The sequence below is a fragment of the Pleurodeles waltl genome, chromosome 4_1 (assembly GCF_031143425.1).
Source record: "Pleurodeles waltl isolate 20211129_DDA chromosome 4_1, aPleWal1.hap1.20221129, whole genome shotgun sequence".
NCBI lineage: Eukaryota > Metazoa > Chordata > Amphibia > Caudata > Salamandridae > Pleurodeles > Pleurodeles waltl.
In genome coordinates, this window is record NC_090442.1 from 249808272 (window position 1) to 249826912 (window position 18641).

The following is an 18641-nucleotide window of genomic DNA, read 5'->3' on the forward strand; positions in this document are numbered from 1 at the left end:
TAGAGGCACTGTGAAAACGTAAAGAGCCAGGACATAATATCCCCATAAATTATGTAAATCATTTGCCAGTGTGAGGAGGATTCCTAAGATGAAGCAAGCAACCCTTTGGATGGTTGAAGGTTTGTCTTCCACAGTTGACAGACATCGTGCACACTACGGCCAGATGTATTTATGTATGTGTATTTGAATAGGAGGATATCCTGCATGGTTTAATGCTCTGCATTCCCTTTTGTTCTTATAAAATAAAATCATACATAAAAAATACATACGTAAAGGGCCTGATTATGACTTGGTGGATGGGATACTGCATTCCAAACGTGACAGATATCCCGCCCGCCATTTTACAAGTTCCATGAGTTATAATGAAACTTCTAATACGGCGGGTGGGATATTTGTCACATTTGTGACGGACTATCCCATCCGCCAAGATCATAATCAGGACCAGAGTATTGTTGAGTGAGTCCTCTTCATCCATTCTCTGTTCGACTGGCAGTCACATTTTGCTTCTGCCCTTCACATAAGCAGACTGCATGGGGCAATGGGTCAGCCCAATTGAGCCAATGGCTCTCTTGCACTATGAGTGACATCATTTTGGCTGTTTGCAAGTGCACATCTTCCTAAAAGAAATGAACTTCAATACCAATGCTGCTGGGCCAATATTAACCTTTTTTTGTGATTGTCATACTTTTGTGTTTAACCCCTTCGCTGCCAGGCCTTTTCCCCCTCCTGTGCCAGGCCTTTTTTTGCCTATTTGGGGCAGTTCGCGCTTAGGCCCTCATAACTTTTTGTCCACATAAGCTAACCAAGCCAAATTTGCGTCCTTTTTTTCCAACATCCTAGGGATTCTAGAGGTACCCAGACTTTGTGGGTTCCCCTGAAGGAGGCCAAGAAATTAGCCAAAATACAGTGAAAAGTTCGTTTTTTTCAAAAAAATTGGAAAAAGTGGCTGCAGAAGAAGGCTTGTGTTTTTTCCCCTGAAAATGGCATCAACAAAGGGTTTGTGGTGCTACACTCAGCAGCTTCCCAGCTTTCAGGAACAGGCAGACTTGAATCAGAAAACCCAATTTTTCAACACAATTTTGGCATTTTACTGGGACATACCCCATTTTTGCAATTTTCTGTGCTTTCAGCCTCCTTCCAGTCAGTGACAGAAATGGGCATGAAACCAATACTGGATCCCAGAAACCTAAACATTTCTGAAAAGTAGACAACATTCTGAATTCAGCAAGGGGTCATTTGTGTAGATCCTACAAGGGTTTCCTACAGAAAATAACAACTGAAAAAGAATTGAGGTGAAAAAAACATCAATTTTTCTCTACGTTTTACTCTGTAACTTTTCCCTGCAATGTCAGATTATCAAAAGCAATATACCGTTACGTCTGCTGGACTCCTCTGGTTGCGGGGATATATAGGGCTTGTAGGTTCATCAAGAACCCGAGGAACCTAGAGCCAATAAATGAGCTGCACCCTGTAGTGCGTTTTCATTCTATACCGGGTATACAGCAATTCATTTGCTGAAATATAAAGAGTAAAAAATTGCTATCAAGAAAACCTTTGTATTTCCAAAAAGGGCACAAGATAAGGTGTTGAGGAGCAGTGGTTATTTGCACATCTCTGAATTCCGGGTTGACCATACTAGCATGTGAATTACAGGGCATTTCTCAAATAGATGTCTTTTTTACACACTCTCCTATATTTGGAAGGAAAAAATGTAGAGAAAGACAAGGGACAATAACACTTGTTTTGCTAATCTATGTTCCCCCAAGTCTTCCGATAAAAATGATACCTCACTTGTGTGGGTAGGCCTAGCGCCCGCGACAGGAAACGCCCCGAAGCGCAACGTGGACACATCCAATTTTTTGAAAGAAAACAGGTGTTTTTTGCGAAGTGCCTACCTGTAGATTTTGGCCTCTAGCTCAGCCGCCACCTAGGGAAACCTACCAAACCTGTGCATTTCTGAAAACTAGAGACCTAGGGGAATCCAAGATGGGGTGACTTGTGGGGCTCGGACCAGGTTCTGTTAACCAGAAGCCTTTGCAAACCTCAAAATTTGGCTAAACAAACACATGTTCCTCCCATTTCTGTGGCAGAAAGTTCTGGAATCTGAGAGGAGCCACAAATTTCCTTCCACCCAGCGTTCCCCCAAGTCTCCCGATAAAAATGATACCTCACTTGTGTGGGTAGGCCTAGCGCCCGCGACAGGAGACCCCCCAAAGCGCAACGTGGACACATCCAATTTTTTCAAAAGAAAACAGAGGTGTTTTTTGCGAAGTGCCTACCTATAGATTTTGGCCTCTAGCTCAGCCGGCACCTAGGGAAACCTACCAAACCTGTGCATTTCTGAAAACTAGAGACCTAGGGGAATCCAAGATGGGGTGACTTGTGGGACTCGGACCAGGTTCTGTTACCCAGAATCCTTTGCAAACCTCAAAATGTGGCTAAAAAAACACATGTTCCTCACATTTCTGTGGCAGAAAGTTCTGGAATCTGAGAGGAGCCACAAATTTCCTTCCACCCAGCGTTCCCCCAAGTCTCCCGATAAAAATGATACCTCACTTGTGTGGGTAGGCCTAGCGCCCGCGACAGGAAACGCCCCAAAGCGCAACGTGGACACATCCAATTTTTGGAAAGAAAACAGAGGTGTTTTTTGCAAAGTGCCTACCTGTAGATTTTGGCCTCTAGCTCAGCCGGCACCTAGGGAAAACTACCCAACTTGTGCATTTCTGAAAACTAGAGACCTAGGGGAATCCATGATGGGGTGACTTGTGGGGCTCGGACCAGGTTCTGTTACCCAGAATCCTTTGCAAACCTCAAAATTTGGCTAAAAAAACACATGTTCCTTACATTTCTGTGGCAGAAAGTTCTGGAATCTGAGAGGAGCCACAAATTTCCTTCCACCCAGCGTTCCCCCAAGTCTCCCGATAAAAATGATACCTCACTTGTGTGGGTAGGCCTAGCGCTCACGACAGGAAACTCCCCAAAGCGCAACGTGGACACATCCAATTTTTTGAAAGAAAACAGAGTTGTTTTTTGCAAAGTGCCTACCTGTAGATTTTGGCCTCTAGCTCAGCCGGCACCTAGGGAAACCTACCAAACCTGTGCATTTCTGAAAACTAGAGACCTAGGGGAATCCAAGATGGGGTGACTTGTGGGGCTCGGACCAGGTTCTGTTACCCAGAATCCTTTGCAAACCTCAAAATTTGGCTAAAAAAACACATGTTCCTTACATTTCTGTGGCAGAAAGTTCTGGAATCTGAGAGGAGCCACAAATTTCCTTCCACCCAGCGTTCCCCCAAGTCTCCTGATAAAAATGATACCTCACTTGTGTGGGTTGGCCTAGCGCCCGTGACAAAAAACGCCCCAAAGCGCAACGTGGACACATCCAATTTTTTGAAAGAAATCAGAGGTGTTTTTTGCGAAGTGCCTACCTGTAGATTTTGGCCTGTAGCTCAGCCGGCACCTAGGGAAACCTACCAAACCTATGCATTTCTGAAAACTAGAGACCTAGGGGAATCAAAGATGGGGTGACTTGTGGGGCTCGGACCAGGTTCTGTTACCCAGAATCCTTTGCAAACCCCAAAATTTGGCTAAAAAAACACATGTTCCTCACATTTCTGTGGCAGAAAGTTCTGGAATCTGAGAGGAACCACAAATTTCCTTCCACCCAGCATTCCCCCAAGTCTCCCGATAAAAATGATACCTCACTTGTGTGGGTAGGCCTAGCGCCCGCGACAGGAAACGCCCCAAAGCGCAACGTGGACACATCCAATTTTTGGAAAGAAAACAGAGGTGTTTTTTGCAAAGTGCCTACCTGTAGATTTTGGCCTCTAGCTCAGCCGGCACCTAGGGAAACCTACCAAACCTGTGTATTTCTGAAAACTAGAGACCTAGGGGAATCCATGATGGGGTGACTTGTGGGGCTCGGACCAGGTTCTGTTACCCAGAATCCTTTGCAAACCTCAAAATTTGGCTAAAAAAACACATGTTCCTTACATTTCTGTGGCAGAAAGTTCTGGAATCTGAGAGGAGCCACAAATTTCCTTCCACCCAGCGTTCCCCCAAGTCTCCCGATAAAAATGATACCTCACTTGTGTGGGTAGGCCTAGCGCTCACGACAGGAAACTCCCCAAAGCGCAACGTGGACACATCCAATTTTTTTAAAGAAAACAGAGTTGTTTTTTGCAAAGTGCCTACCTGTAGATTTTGGCCTCTAGCTCAGCCGGCACCTAGGGAAACCTACCAAACCTGTGTATTTCTGAAAACTAGAGACCTAGGGGAATCCAAGATGGGGTGACTTGTGGGGCACGGACCAGGTTCTGTTACCCAGAATCCTTTGCAAACCTCAAAATTTGGCTAAAAAAACACATGTTCCTCACATTTCTGTGGCAGAAAGTTCTGGAATCTGAGAGAAGCCACAAATTTCCTTCCACCCAGCGTTCCCCCAAGTCTCCCGATAAAAATGATACCTCACTTGTGTGGGTAGGCCTAGCGCCCGCGACAGGAAACGCCCCGAAGCGCAACGTGGACACATCCAATTTCTTGAAAGAAAACAGAGTTGTTTTTTGCAAAGTGCCTACCTGTAGATTTTGGCCTCTAGCTCAGCCGGCACCTAGGGAAACCTACCAAACCTGTGTGTTTCTGAAAACTAGAGACCTAGGGGAATCCAAGATGGGGTGACTTGTGGGGCTCGGACCAGGTTCTGTTACCCAGAATCCTTTGCAAACCTCAAAATTTGGCTAAAAAAACACATGTTCCTCACATTTCTGTGGCAGAAAGTTCTGGAATCTGAGAGGAGCCACAAATTTCCTTCCACCCAGCGTTCCCCCAAGTCTCCCGATAAAAATGATACCTCACTTGTGTGGGTAGGCCTAGCGCCCACGACAGGAAACACCCCGAAGCGCAACGTGGACACATCCAATTTTTTGAAAGAAAATAGAGGTGATTTTTGCAAAGTGCCTACCTGTAGATTTTGGCCTCTAGCTCAGCCGGCACCTAGGGAAACCTACCAAACCTGTGAATTTCTGAAAACTAGAGTCCTAGGGGAATCCAAGATGGGGTAACTTGTGGGGCTCGGACCAGGTTCTGTTACCCAGAATCCTTTGCAAACCTCAAAATTTTGCTAAAAAAACACATGTTCCTCACATTTCTGTGGCAGAAAGTTCTGGAATCTGAGAGGAGCCACACATTTCCTTCCACCCAGCGTTCCCCCAAGTCTCCCGATAAAAATGATACCTCACTTGTGTGGGTAGGCCTAGCGCTCGCGACAGGAAACTCCCCAAAGCGCAACGTGGACACATCCAATTTTTTGAAAGAAAACAGAGATGTTTTTTGCAAAGTGCCTACCTGTAGATTTTGGCCTCTAGCTCAGCCGGCACCTAGGGAAACCTACCAAAGCTGTGCATTTCTGAAAACTAGAGACCTAGGGGAATCCAAGATGGGGTGACTTGTGGGGCTCGGACCAGGTTCTGTTACCCAGAATCCTTTGCAAACCTCAAAATTTGGCTAAAAAAACACATGTTCCTTACATTTCTGTGGCAGAAAGTTCTGGAATCTGAGAGGAGCCACAAATTTCCTTCCACCCAGCGTTCCCCCAAGTCTCCCGATAAAAATGATACCTCACTTGTGTGGGTAGGCCTAGCGCCCGCGACAGGAAACGCCCCAAAGTGCAACGTGGACACATCCAATTTTTTGAAAGAAAATAGAGGTGATTTTTGCGAAGTGCCTACCTGTAGATTTTGGCCTCTAGCTCAGCCGGCACCTAGGGAAACCTACCAAACCTGTGCATTTCTGAAAACTAGAGACCTAGGGGAATCCAAGATGTGGTGACTTGTGGGGCTCGGACCAGGTTCTGTTACCCAGAATCCTTTGCAAACCTCAACATTTTGCTAAAAAAACACGTTCCTCCCATTTCTGTGGCAGAAAGTTCTAGAATCTGAGAGGAGCCTCAAATTTCCTTCCACCCAGCGTTCCCCCAAGTCTCCCCATAAAAATGATACCTCACTTGTGTGGGTAGGCCTAGCGCCCGCGACAGGAAACGCCCCAAAGCGCAACGTGGACACATCCAATTTTTTGAAAGAAAACAGAGGTGTTTTTTGCGAAGAGCCTACCTGTAGATTTTGGCCTCTAGCTCAGCCGACACCTAGGGAAACCTACCAAACCTGTGCATTTCTGAAAACTAGAGACCTAGGGGAATCCAAGATGGGGTGACTTGTGGGGCTCGGACCAGGTTCTGTTACCCAGAATCCTTTGCAAACCTCAAAATTTGGCTAAAAAAACACATGTTCCTCACATTTCTGTGGCAGAAAGTTCTGGAATCTGAGAGGAGCCACAAATTTCCTTCCACCCAGCGTTCCCCCAAGTATCCCGATAAAAATGATACCTCACTTGTGTGGGTAGGCCTAGCGCCCGCGACAGGAAACGCCCCAAAGCGCAACGTGGACACATCCAATTTTTTGAAAGAAAACAGAGGTGTTTTTTGCGAAGTGCCTACCTGTAGATTTTGGCCTCTAGCTCAGCCGGCACCTAGGGAAACCTACCAAACCTGTGCATTTCCGAAAACTAGAGACCTAGGGGAATACAAGATGGGGTGACTTGTGGGGCTCGGACCAGGTTCTGTTACCCAGAATCCTTTGCAAACCTCAAAATTTGGCTACAAAAACACATGTTCCTCACATTTCTGTGGCAGAAAGTTCTGGAATCTGAGAGGAGCCACAAATTTCCTTCCACCCAGCGTTCCCCCAAGTCTCCCGATAAAAATGATACCTCACTTGTGTGTGGGGTCGCTCCCCACCTAAAAAAAATAAAAAAACATAAAAAAAATAAAAAAATTGTTATCCCTGGTGCCTAGAGGTTTCGCCCCCCCCTGGGGGCAGATCGGCCTAATAATAGCCCGATCTGCCCCCTAGGGGGGGCAGGAAAGGCCTTCCCGAAAAAATGCCCCCCGTGGGAGCGACCCTTGCCCAAGGGGTCGCTCCCTTTTGACAATTTCAGTAAAAAAAAAATCCCTGGTGTCTAGTGGGGTTTCAAAAGCCGGATTGCAAGCAATCCGTCTTTTGAAACCCTGGGAGGGACTTCAAAGGGAAGGAAATACATTTCCTTCCCTTTGAAGTCCCTCCGGGCCTCCCCCACGTGATTGCTTAGCATTTCTCTTTCAATTGCGCCGGAAGCCCTGCTTCCAGCGCGATGGGGGAGGCCCCTGTGACTAATCAGCGCGCACTCACGCGCTGACGTCACAAGGGGGGTGGGGGGGTTCGGGGTGGAAGGGGAAGGTCTTCCCCTTCCATCCCCGCCTTGGGGGGAGGGGGGTGCACGGGGGCGTGCTAGCGCTCCCCCAAGTTCCCCTGTGCCTTGGACGAGGTGATCTCGTCCAAGGCACAGGGGAACTGTAGCCTTGGACGAGATCATCTCGTCCAAGGCACAGAACAGGTTAAAGTATGGCAGTATTTACAGAGGTAAAGTAACACACAAGTTTTACTCTTACACATTTAAATAACTTTACTACTTTTAGCTATTTCCCATTTATAAGTTTCTAGTTACTCAAAAGTGTAGACTTCCATGTCCCCACACCCTGAAACAAGGGGTGGAGTTAGTAAAAACATCATATATAACTGTAAAGTTAGCAATGGTAGTGAGTTTAGGACTGTATTTGATGTTTTGCACACTTGGTAGAGCGGAGATCTCCCCATGGTAAACTATGGGGAAATTTATAAAAATGTTCTAATTATAAAAAATATAATTTTGTTCTGTTAAATTAAATTAAATATAATTATTTTAAAAGTAGGCCAAACTCAAAAGATGCAGCAGCAGCAGTATTAATTCAATTTTCATTTAAATATTTAATTAATTTGATTATGTCAAACCAAATTACAATTATTATTTTTAAAACTGTATTACAAAAACACCCAAAGTAACAATTTATGTTTATTTATTAAGTATTACAATTTGCTATAAGTTTCGTACAGAAGTAATTATAATTAACTGAATTATCTTTTTGAAAAATAATTCTCTTATTTAATTTAAAAATAAATGCAATCAACTTAGCATGTATTTCTAAATAAAAAAAGTTAATAAAGTATGTAAAATAAAAATAATAATAATTTATATACATTTGTTTCTCAAAATAAATGTATATATATTTTGAAAAAGGTCAAATAAATTAATTCAGTGTTTCCCAATCTGTGGGTCAAGATACACTGGTGGGTCACAACCTGATTTTTAATGGGTTCAAAAAGTCAGAGTAATAAATAATGATGCCTTTAAATTCTGTGTTTAACTTGTCACATTTGCTAGTGATTCAAAGACATAGATCAAATATCAGGCTGTTGTATTCTTTTAACATGAGGATTGGTGTTTCCTTTTCTGACTGCAAAGTGAGAGACATTTTTAAAGTGAATTATGTGACAATGAAGGATGTTGTTTTTTGGAATACACAACACAATGTAAATACTTGTAACTGAACTGTAGGCATCCAGCAGTAAGTCTGAAGTGTTCTTCAAACAGAGATTTTAATAGGGTCAAAACAAATCAAGACACTTGGTGAAGCCCAAATGCTAAATAGTCACAGAAACCCAATTTCCACATATCATCATTTGTAAACTATATTTATCTATAAAACGATGTCAATGCAAATTTAGAGGCCACTTAAATGGAAAACGTACTGTCTATAAATGACAATGCATATTGCATATGCGTTGACACTGACTTCCTTGATTCTATTGATTGACTGTACTTTTAACACCTTTGCCAACAACACCTAACTCATACTAAGGCTCTCTTAGGTAATATTACACAAGCCAAGAAGCATGTGGCCCGAGTTACATTATTTAATCGCCATTAACTCCCGTAAATTAAGGTCAGCACAAAATGAGAAAATGATACTTGGAAATTCCTCTCATGTTTGGAATACATCTTTCTGGTCCCAAAAATGGGTCTGCTTTTCACTCTAATTATCACAATTTGAAACTTGATTTTCAAATTTGACCAAAACATCAAAGCTGCATGCCCACTAAATGCAACTGCAGGAATCTGCTTGAAGAAAAAATATCAACGTACTATTGTTAATATGGACAGTATTTTCTATATAATACTAAATGTTTATATGGAAAATACTGTCCATATTACCAATAGCCAACTACAGACTTGATTACTGTTACAACTGTATGGAACATGGAAACTTAAATTCTTCTTCTTCCTGATCCTTAATGCACCAGCTCCCAGTGGTCCAGAAAACTGCAGCAAGTCTGGTTCTATTTCTGTCATGTCAAGAGCAGATGTCCTTCTATTTTACCTGAATCCAGTTGCTCTCCATACGATAAAAGGGTAATTGTTAGCCACTTTGCATGACATGTAATACCAGGAGATGGTCGGGTCGTACTCTTCTGCAGACAAGGTTAAAATGATGCTTACCGACTAGGACCCTCAATTATGCAATCTCACCTTTGCACAGTTAATAAATCTAGTTGGCAGTGATGGTTATTTCATGAGGGTGGAGGATCGTCGAACCCCCACCTCACTCCACTCGCTGCGAGGCACACGTAGCAAATGTGAAAAATAAAATGGCAAAGAAATGATTGCTGTTATATTTTTTACAGATGCGCACCACAGCCAAGCTAAGCGAAATGCAGGTGTGTCCTCTGTTGCTGAGTGGCAGCATGGAGAACTGGAGCAGTGGCTGCCCAGACTCTCCAAAGTGCGCATGTCAGTTTGGCCAGTTGTCTTGCTACGGCTCACCTGACGTGCACTTTGAAGCTCTCCAACCCGAGTGGACAGCTGGGTGCAGAGCAAGCACAGGTCTCAGGGCCTGAAGGAGCGTCCACTCAACCTGCTCCATCCACTCCTGGTGCTTCTCTCATGCTGGTTAATAGCATGAAAGCAGCATCTGAATTGATTAGGGGAGCTCTTCAACTTGTGCCACAGACTGCAGAAGAACCCAGAGGGGGACTCGCAGCCCACAAGTAAGCATCATTTAATTTAATTTTTCTTATTTTTTTCAAATGTTAGTGTAATGCATCTTAGTGTAGTGATTTAGGGCGTCATTACGAGGCTGGCGGGCCCACCGCCGGCCTGCCAGCCCTATGGAGAGGAGACTGACGCAGAACTGGTAGTCTCCCACCTGGGCCCACTGCAAGATTTTCACTGGGCTGACGGAAACCTCTGAAAACAAAGGTTTCTGCCAACCAGCCTAGTGGAAACCGTACGGAGGCATTTGCCTCAGCTTCTTATGGACCAGAGGTCAATGCTGTTGCACAGAGGTTTCTTCCAGCACCTTCCGAATACACACTGTCTGCCATAGCAAACAGTGTGCATTCCAAGGGTGCTGGGCAAGAGGGGCACCTGCACTGCCTGTGGCATGATTGTGGGTGGTGCAGGGGCACCCCTGTGGCCCCCAGCACTGGGTTTCCACCAGCCTTTTCAAGGTGAGATCCGTGATCAGCACGGCGGCGCTGAATTTAGTACCGCCATGACTGACCACGACTCCAACCGCCATCGGCCCGTCAGGAACCAAGTTCCTGGCAGACATGGCTGTCCCCTGGTGGTCCCACCACCAGGGTCGTAATGTGGTAGTCGGACCGCCTGGAGTGCGGCGGTCCAACCACCACCACGAGTCTGACCGTCTCAAGACCGCCAGTCTCATAGTTAGGGCCTTATTTCGTGTCTATGATGCTTGTTGTTTCATTTTGGGCTTTTGGAGGAAGGAGTTGTTTTATTTTGGGCTTCTGGGAAGTGGTGGGGCAATTCGCTCACCTCACCACTTTTAAAGAATAGCAGCTGCCCGTGTTGAATGGCAAGGAAGATTCTTCGACTACATTATAAATGGGCTGAGGAACAACACATTTGCTTAAATGTTATTAAAGAGTTAATAAATATAGATTGAAATGGAGGCGTACTTTACACAGGCAAACATGTATTGGTAACAGTAAAGGAAAAGTTACTCAGGTTTTTATTTTGGGCTAGGAATGACAGATAACCTTTGTAAGTTAAATACAAAGTTCACCTACACTACATAATCCGATCATCAAATACATTGTACAATGTGAAGTGATGGAGTGGAAGTGGCCTCCTCTTGAAGATTTAGCTAACCTCATGTTTACTAAGAGTAAAGTTTCAGTGTGTTTCAGGTCCATGTGCTATCTGCCACTCACCCTTCTTCAGGGCTATACAATATTAAAAATATTTTAACTTAGGCCTATATGTATTATCCTCTTGAGTGAAGCTGCAGTGCCCGGTATGCATGCATTATTTAACAATTTAAATTGTCATTTTTGTCTTTAAATAATATGCATTTCACACAATTTTTTTAATAAACATTTTAAGACTTGTGATTGGATAGGATTCTCTGAAAATGGTATCACTATTTTCCAAAAACTTCTTCCTGAAGTGTAATTCATTTTTCTCTATGGAACCTCAATGAGTTGTATACCATGAAATACCATTTTTGTTGCTTTAAGACATAATTTGGCATTGTTACAATATTGTCAGTATATATTTTCTCCGTACTAGGTAAAAATAGCACAGTGTAGAAAAAGGTGCTGTAAACACATAAAAAAAAAAAACTAAATCTATAAATTACTTTGGTGAAAAGAAGTAACAACCTCTTTAACATTGTATAATGTAACAATCATTAGCAAAACCAGTACGTCTGGGGTTGTACGCCAGCCTTTTGGCAATTCTTGTTTTGTCATGCCTTTTGCAAAATGTTATTGTTTTGGGAGCTTCTGGGAGACTGTCAATCTAAAACAAATTGACTAAAGGCAAACATCTTTTTTTGGTCTAAAAAAAGTACACATTGCTACAGTACTCACTGGCACTGAAGGGAACTACTTTGTGTATGGATGTGCTTCGTGTCAAAGGACAGCATTATGTAACTCATAGTGAAGTAAGCCCATAGCTGAAGGGGGGTGACACGTTGCTCCTTGGTGCATGCTCAAGTGTGTTGGAGAGAAATGCAAATGGCACACAAACACCTATAAGTAACTATGTCATACCCATAATCTTAGTAAAATCAAAAGGTTTTGACTAACACAGAACTAAAAAAAAGCCAATTGTTGTGCCACTGGCTGCCAGCCTCTCATCTTAAAAAAAGAAAGAAAGAAAGCAGGAGAGAAAGAAAAGGGAAGAAAGGAAAGAAGGGAGGAAGGCAAGAAAGGAGGAGAGAAACAGGTCAAGAAGGAAAAAAGGAAAGAAAGAAGGAAGGCAAGATAGAAGGAAAGAAAGAATGCAAGGAAAAAGAAGGAAGTCAAGAAACAAGGAAAGAAAAAAGGCAAGAAAGAATGACAAAAAAGGAATGAAGGAAAAAAAGAAAGAAAGAAAGCTGAAAAGACAGAAAGCAACAAAGAAGGAAAGATGAACTGAAAGCAAGACAGAAGGAAAAAGGAATGAAAGCAAGAAAGAGACAAAGAAAATGAAAAAAGGAAGAGAAAGGAACAGGAAAGCAAGAAAGGAGAAATGAAAGAAAAATTGAAAGATGTAACAAATGAAAAAGGGAAAGAAAGAAAGAAAAAAGGAATAAAAAGGAAAGCAAGAAACAAGGAAAAGTATGACAGAATAAAGGAAAAAATAAAGAATGAAGGAAAAACTAAAGAAAAAAGAAAAGAGGGCTGAAAGGATGAAAGAGTGCAAGAAAGAAGGAACAAAAGAAAGAACAAAGGAAAGAAGGCAATAAAAAAGTGTTACACGTGCTGCAAATTAAACATGATAAAGGCTGGTTTTCTTCCCTGTCAAAGTTTATTAAAGACCATTAGCAAAATTGAGTCCAGAATGAAAAAGTTCTGAAGAACTATCCACTTAAGAAATCTAATACAGAAAACCTAATACAGAAAAATTTCAAATTGACACGGTTAGGAATTCTGTGAAGTATCAGTAGTCAAACAGTAAACACAGAACACTCCAAGAGCACATTTGCAACAGCACTGGCAGGAGACAGGAACTAATAATGCTTGGAATGTGGCTTGTGCCCCAATCTGGTGAAGTGTCCTGCTGTCACATCAGACTCTAAACAAAAAGGCAACACCAAAGTAGTAAATAAAAAGTAACATTAGCAAAGAAGGAAACTAGCTTGTGTGTGGATGTGCTCCTTGTGAAATAGCAAAATGCAGTGACTCAAAGTGAAGTTATCCAGTGCCTGAAGTGGGATGACACCCCTGTTCCATGATGTATGCTGTAGTGGGCGGAAGCAAAATGTGACTGACTTCCCAATAAACCAATGGATTAAATCCCCTTTCAATAAGCATATTGTATGTATATGTTATTTAAAAAAATCAAAAGGTCTTGGCTAACACAAGACCTGCAAATAATAGCCCTTCTTAACCATGCAGGTTATGTGGCTAGGAGGTTCTCTCTAAATGCTTAGTCATGAGTAAGGCTGTAGCTTCCTGATCCGGCCATCCTGATCAGGCCATCGTGAGCCATGGAGTGGCTAGTGGGGATGTGGCACAGATCACTTTATAAAAATAGTGACCGTTGTTTCATGGACTACAACAGAGGAGTCATCCAGGAACATAGAGAAGGCTGGAGGATTGAAAAGCAATGTGGGAGTCTGATCTCCCCAGCACAAGAAATTAAAAGCCTCATTACAAGTTTGGCGGTCTCATAATGGGACCACCAAACTCACAGGGAGAACACCACTGCCATAACGGTGATGTTCCCCCGAGCATATTAGAATGTTACCACCGGGCTGACCAGCGGGAACATTGTAATGCGTGTTAAGGTTAGGATATTGGCCTCAGCTCCCTTATCCTAACACTCCAGCACCCTGGGACAGTGCTGGGTTCCCTGCCATGAAAAGTGTGGCAGGAAGAGGGGCTGTAATCAGCCAGGCAGCACTGAGCTCAGCGCTGCCATGGCTGGTTACAAGCCCGCCTGCCGTCATGCTGTGGTCGGACCGCCAAAGCCACAGCAGTTTGACTGCCACCACAAGTTTAGCAGTCTCATGACCACTAAACTCGTAATGAGGCCTTAAGTGATTTGTTTTTTAAAGAATATTTATTCCCAATTAAACCTAATAAGAAAACATATGGATTTACAGTTAATTTAACTATTTTCAGTAATGTTTTCACTTTTCAGTTTAAGTATGTTTTACTGGAATATTAGTGCATACATCCGTCTTGTCCTGAAGAAGAACCAGATGTCAGACCACACCTCAGGCTGAAACATATGCATACTTTAGTTTTAGTAGACTTGACACTAGTCACTCCTTTAACAAGACAAATCGCTAAATAGTGCACTCGAAGTGTCCATTGTGCGCTTTTCAGAACTATTCTTTACTCCCTTCTCTTCACACCCTATATTCCACAATTAGTGCATTGCTGTATCCATTCCCTGTTAGATTTGATTCCACAATAAATACGTTTTGCAGGTACATAGTTTGGCATCAGCATTCACTTTGCTGAAAAGTGCTATTTTAGCTTTCAACATATGCCCTAGTAGGTGCACACCACCATTCATTTTCATCAGTTACCTACCCTGAGAGTCCTGAAGGGGGACTTCAGATAGATTGAGACTGGGAGGATTTCGTTAGCAGCATCTTCCAGAAAACTAGGAGTGTTCCAAGTGGATTTCATACTAAAGGCTGGGAAGGTAAGTGAAGAATAAGGCTGTTAATTAGGAGTACGAGGTGGATATTTACAGCATGCAAATGCCACCCAAGCTGTGCCCATGCAAATTAAGCCAGAAGGAATTAATAGAGCTTTTGCAGAGACTGTTGGAGACTCTGGAAGTAATGTAACACACTAAAGAGAATCTGTAAATGAAACAGAGTAGACAAATTCATCTGGTTTCTTGTAAGTGAGAGAGAGGAGGATGTGTGAGTGTGCTAGTGTTACCCTGGGGGTACGATTAACTGTTAGGGAGAAATTAAGACCATCCTGAGTGCCAGCTCTGAAGTGCTTTGCATCGTTGCAGTCCGCAAATATTCATTTTCTATAACATCTATGTGTGCCACTGCAGACACACACACACACACACACACACATACGCGCATGTGAAAGCAGGTAAAGTGAGTTCTAGAGACAAAGGTCATGGGAAAATGTTACATTGTCGAAACCTCTATGCAAAAGATTAAGGGCCTCATTACTAGTCTGGCAGTCCAAAGACTTCCAGACTCATGGTGACGGTCGGACTGCTGCACTCCAGGCGGTCGGACCACCAGGGGAGTGCCGTCACTGCACTGAACAAGGTTCCTGACAGTCTGATGGCAGTCGGACTAGTGATCAGCCATTGAGGCGCTGAACTTAGCAAAGCCTCGCTGATCATGATTCTTGTTTCCAATACTGTAGCACTGTTACCCCCGGTCTGACCAGCAAGAGCATCATAATACGATGTTAGCGCCAGTGAGCCCGGTGGAAACATCGTAATACGACCAGGGGGGGAGGCAGCAGGTATGACAGCTGCTTCCTCCCTTCTGCTTTGGCGGATGGAGTTTTCCTAACGTCAAAGTCATACTAAGCCCCTAAAACACTCTCTAGGGAAAATAATTTCAGACTGAAAGCCCTTGAGTTCAGATTAAATGTTTTAAAAATATGTACGACCACAGTGGAATCCCAAAGACATGTACTAAATGTGGGCGCTGCTTTGTGGAGAAGGAAAGAGAACTACTACGGACTAGCAGGTGTGATTAAGGATCCAAAAAAGAAGCCATTTTGATGTGAGAGGAGAAGCACAGGGAGAGGTTGGTGTCTTCAAATGGGCAGTACCAGGCTTCTTGTCATTCTCACAACTCTTTTAAATCTATCACTGATTAAACTAGACGCAGTTTGGTTTTGCTGTACCAGTGCTCTATGGCAAATGCACAGGAGCTGCATCTCCACCTTTTCTTCCAATAAGTGGCTCAAGGTTAATACACAGCACTGAAGCCCTGAACTTAATTTGGATCCAGCACAGATTCCACTCTAGATAGAACTTCAACCAAAAATGCTTCTCAAAGGTTTGCCTGGAACGTTTTCGCCCCTTAGCAGACAATCTATGCATAACAACATATCCCATGTGAGCCACAAGGTCAAACATTCATCCTCATCGTTGTAGACAGGTTTAAATAGAACAGTTTATAGTCATTCGCTGCCTCATGCAGGTGCCTAAGCTACACACTTCTAAGAAAGATGCCAGTTACTGAGCAAGAAATACATTTTTCTTCAGAAAGGTGGAGCCTAGGACCAGGTTGCGCTTTGTTCCAATCACAATTCTGCAGAGTATATTTTTTGCGGGTGAAATGACTCAAATGCGAGTTGCAGACGTATTGAGGAACTAACCCTGCCAGCTGCTTCATGTACTGTAGACACTGCCGGAAGACAGGCCTGCCCGGCACGAGATGACACCATGTGAAGTAGAAAACTACATAAAAAAGAAAATAGATTAAAATAAAAATGTATTAAACACATCCTCACCAAAATGTAGCTGGAAGAGTTGTAGAAAACACATGGGGAACATACCACAAGAGCAGGACTCACGAAGTGGCCAGTAATTAGGAAACAATTTCACTCTTTCTCAGAATGTTAAAATCCATTGACTTGGTGTTGTGATACAATAGGATTTAAAGGGCATTCCCCTACATATTACGTTTTTTTTTATCTGCTTAGTATCATTCACAAATCATAAGTAATGTCTAATAGTTTGTGAATATGCGCCGAGAGGCTGTGTAAGAGAGCCTTGAGAGAGTAATTTCTGTTGTGCTCCACGTGTTTTAAATATCTTTCAATGCAACTATGCTTGGCTCTTAGTTTACACATTACAATTGTTGCAACCAACAGGACATTTTAATGCACTCTCGAAAAAAATGCTTACCACGGGGATTCATGTTTTACAAAAGATGAAAGCACTTCAAGAGATGAAAACGCTAAAACAGAAATGAGGCTCCAAAAAACTCGGTAACATTCACAAAGTGTGAACAGACTGGCTGCCAGTCAAGCGTTTCAAACTTGAGGGCACTTTGAAAGTTCTTCCAAGGTGTCACCACCCTTCTTGGTTACTCAAAACTGGCATTCTTCAGGCAGCCCCCGAGCCCAGACGCCTGTATTGTCTTCTTGTGCTCGCTGAGCATCAGTAGTGACAACCTAACCAGGGGACCGGCAAATGGAGGCGGATGTTTTGAAACAAGCCGGCGCCTCATTGTAAAGCACCTGCATGGAGCGAGGGAGAGTCTGCTGGCAGCCTCAGACAGAAGGAAACATTCAGAGCTCCAAGCATCAAAAGGGCTAGGCTTAGGAGACCATTCAAAATGTCCGACGCTACCTGGTGCTGGTCTGCATCTTTTCATAAAGTCCTCCTTGTCTTCGAGAGATGTGTAGGGCCTGACTGCCCCCTCTGCACGGCGTGTTTGCCAACAAGCTGTTCCCATGCCTCTGAAAAGCCATTATTCATAACAAATTATTGAGGGGGAAGGAGAAAGCAGCACGCGGTGCAAGAGGCCACTCGCTCCAGTGGAAGCAGAGAAAAAGGCCCTTCTGTGAGGCGCACACCTGTTTCGCAGCGGCCACAATAGTCTAGCTTGATTTCTTGATGTACCAAGTGACAAAAACAATTTGAAACCATAAACAAAGCTCGTTTTAATTACAACTCGCACTATTTATATGCTGCTTGTTCGTGCCAGTCCTGTCATGCTTTCGAAATTGTACCAGGGAGCCCCTCTGGTTATAGTCCGCCATTTCAAGCACAATAGCCACGGCCACTGGGATTATGCGGCAGGAGAAGGCAAAATCATGCGGAAAGGTTGGGTAAATAATGTGGGAAAAAAGGAAAGTTATTCGGCATAATGCGGCACATTTTGTAATAGTATACCTTCAATATTTCACCATTATTAAACTTGCTAAAACTGTCTGGGTATTGGCTGTACCTCATTAGTACCCGTTTAACACTCGAATATAGCAATAAGCTTTGCTTAAGGGCTTTCCATTGCGCGGCAACACGGGTTGCTACATTTTTAGTAACTTTTGAAACGTTTGAGCTAGAAACAAAATGCTTTCTCTGTTAAAATCTGCAAGTTATGTGGCAAATGTATAATTATGTGAACATCGGTGCAGCCACACAACCACATAATTCCAGTGACCATGCTAATTACACATTTGAACCTAAAATGCTATCAGATTGTTTACAACAGATGTATTTTCCTTGCATGTCGTCAATGTGCAGTAGATCTCAATAGCAGTTAGAGTGACATCAAGTACCATGGGACTAAAGTGAACAGCTTTAGGCCTGGTCAACCCTGCAAACCATTGGAACGGAAAGTGACTTCATCCCATTAACTTAAGCACTCAATTTCTTAAAAGTAAAAACCCGGATTTTGATCTAATGCAAATCGTGAAAGTTTCATGAGGAAATGAAAAGGCAAAAGAAATGGGAGAAAAGCAAAGAGTTGTAAAAAATTAAAATTAACTCATCTCAAGAAAGATATCCTAAGATATAAAAACGAATGCTTTAGTAGAATTTGTGACTCTAAACTGGAAAAAAAATCATGCATTCGTGACTTGCTTTGACATAATTTAAAGCGGGTTTTGCGACTGGAAACCATCTTTCCAGAAGTTTGGATTTTAAAAGCCACAGAAGTGTTCACCTGCTTCTTACAAGCAGAAACTTAAGTGTGCCTCGTCCTTGAAAATTTCTAAAAAACACATTTACATACTTTAAAATAGTTTTGGTTATACATCTAATCTCTT